The sequence below is a fragment of the Octopus bimaculoides genome, chromosome 13 (genome assembly GCF_001194135.2).
Source record: "Octopus bimaculoides isolate UCB-OBI-ISO-001 chromosome 13, ASM119413v2, whole genome shotgun sequence".
In the NCBI taxonomy this organism is placed as follows: domain Eukaryota; kingdom Metazoa; phylum Mollusca; class Cephalopoda; order Octopoda; family Octopodidae; genus Octopus; species Octopus bimaculoides.
Window position 1 is genome coordinate 26585427 of NC_068993.1, and position 2633 is coordinate 26588059.

Sequence of the window (2633 nt, forward strand, 5' to 3'; positions counted from 1 at the left end):
AACAAAAAAACAAAAAAACAACAAAGTGAGGACGTGATATGGATAGTATTATTGGATGCTCAGGAAAGGAAAGAGAGAGTGTATGACGTTTCGGGCGTAGCCCTTCGTCGGAAAGATGGAAAGTTCGGAGAATGGCAGAACGGAGAAAGAGGAAAATGGTACCGATGCCCACGAGGTTACATGTATGTATATATGTATGTATATATGTATGTATATATATTATTTATGTAACGCACGTACTCATTAATCTTTTAGCAATATATATATATATATATTTCGTTTTAGGATTTGGTTTGCAAGATTCTTTATGTAAGTTCGTGTGTTAAAGCATATTTTGTTGTCTGGGGAGAGTCATTCGCTTTTAGTGTCTTATTATTTAACACACGCACCGGTAAAGTTTCCACTCATTTACTAATTTTTTTTCCTAAAACTTTCGTTGCGTCTTGCAACCTATTCAATAGTCGTTGACTCTGTCCGTTATCCAAGTTGCGTTCTTTTCGTTTGTGCGCATGTGTGTGGGTCAGTGTGCGTGCGCATACACATGTACGTATGTATGTATGTATGTATGTATGTATGTATGTATGTATGTTTGTATGTATGTATGCATGCATGCATGTAATTGTGTGTACGCATGTATGTGTGTGTGCGTATGAAAATATATATGTATATGTGTACGTTTGTGTGATTGTGTGCATATCTGTGCGTGTATGCGTGTGTGTGCATGTGTGTGTGTTTGTGTGTGTGTGGTGTGTGTATGTGTGTGTGTGTGTATACCTCTGTATGACATGAATAGGGAAGACATCTAGGAGTATTGCAGAAAGGTTAAATGAACATTTGAGGCAATATGACGACAAAAAACAGTCCTCCATATTTTACGAACGTGCCAAGGACCAACATGGACGCAACCTGGATCAACTTGACATCCGCATTTTATCCAGGCACCCAACGGACCCAACCCTCAGACAAATACAAGAGTACGTCCTCATAAATGAAACATCTCCTGTACCAAATAGGAAATATAAGTAGTAGGTAATCACACTCCCATACCCACAGTTTGTATTTATAAATAGGTAAAATAGTTAGTGGGCTGTTATGTAGATGTATGTATGTGTGTGTATGTATACGTATATGTATATGCACATGTATGTTGGCAAAGGGATATAAATGTAAACAGATAGACATGCAGATGGATAGGTACATAGGTAATAGGAACAGACAAGCACACGTACACATACATACGCAAATGAAAACTGAAACACATGACCATATAGACACACACTTCACTTCACGCAAGGACACATATAGACACATATCCATACATACAAACACAGTACATAGTCACAAAAACCCATACACACACATGCAGACACAAGGAGAGAGAAGTGCGCGCGCGCACGCACGCATACACACACACACACACACACACACACACACACATAAAAACAAACAAACACATGAATATGCAGAATATATACATACAAGCGTACACATATATTCAGCTCGGATAACGGAAAGAGTCAACGACTACTGAAAAGGTTGCAAGACGCAACGAAAATTTTAGGAAAATTAAATAACGAGTGGAAACTTTACTGGTGCGTGTGTTCAATAATAAGGCACTAAAAGACAATGGCTCTCCCCATACACAACAATGTGTGTGTGTGTGTGTCTTTTATCTTATCTTTTACTTTTTACTTATTTCAGTCATTTGCCACGCTGGGGCAACCACCTAAGTCGAACGAATCGACCGCAGTACTTTAAAAAAAACCCAACCTAGTACCTATTCTATCGGATCTCTTTCGCTGACCCGTTAAATTACGGGGACGTAAACATTACAAAAATTAGTTGTCAAGCAGTAGTGGGGGAAAAACACAGACACATACGCCTGGCTTCTTTCAGTTTCTCTCTTCCAAATCCACTCACAAGGCTTTGGTCAGTCCGAGGATATAGTAGAAGAGATTTTCCTAATGTGCCACGCAGTGGGACTGGACGAGGAACCATGTGGCTGGGAAGCAAACTTCTTACCACACAGCCATCCACCCAACTTCCTATACAAACTCGATTTATCTGCGATTTCACAAGTCCAAATCAACTCCACCTCCCAACCTCGTTTTCTCTTACCTTATTGTCACTATACTAAAATCTCTTTGTTCAGTGATATTCCGTTAGTACTACGTTCCACTGAAATACCTTCCAACCAACAGTCACCGATATGTGAGAAAAAACAAGAAAGTTTATATGAGAAAACCATCGGCATTGAGGGTCAACATTTATTTCATTGCAGATAATGTCACACATCACGCGGTCCGATGCAAATATCAGTACAGCGTGTTATGGTACAGCATCATTGAATGTATGTATGTATGTAAGTATGTATGTATGTATATAGGTATGTATGTATGTATGTATGTATGTATGTATGTATGTATGCATGCTTGCATGCATGTATGTGTGTATGTAAAAATATTGATATTAGAAGACATATGCAGGCATATTTTTATTTAATTATATACCAACATATATATATATATATATATATATATATATATAAAGACAAAGGCAAATGTACAAATATATACATCCACACACAAATTTGTATACACACACACACACACACACACACACACACACACACA

At 38.0% G+C, this 2633-nt stretch overlaps 1 long non-coding RNA gene across 2 annotated transcripts in view; it reads left to right on the forward strand.

Annotated features, from left to right (window-relative positions):
- Positions 1 to 2633, forward strand: part of LOC128249282 (uncharacterized) — a 16380-nt gene that overhangs the window by 2439 nt on the left and 11308 nt on the right. Inside the window, exon 1 of one of the 2 annotated variants that reach the window (XR_008265376.1) lies at positions 20 to 182. The exons of the other annotated variant lie outside the window; for it this stretch is intronic. This is a non-coding gene — a long non-coding RNA (uncharacterized LOC128249282). Of the gene's footprint in view, positions 1 to 19; positions 183 to 2633 lie in introns of those variants that run through there. 2 annotated transcript variants of the gene reach the window in all.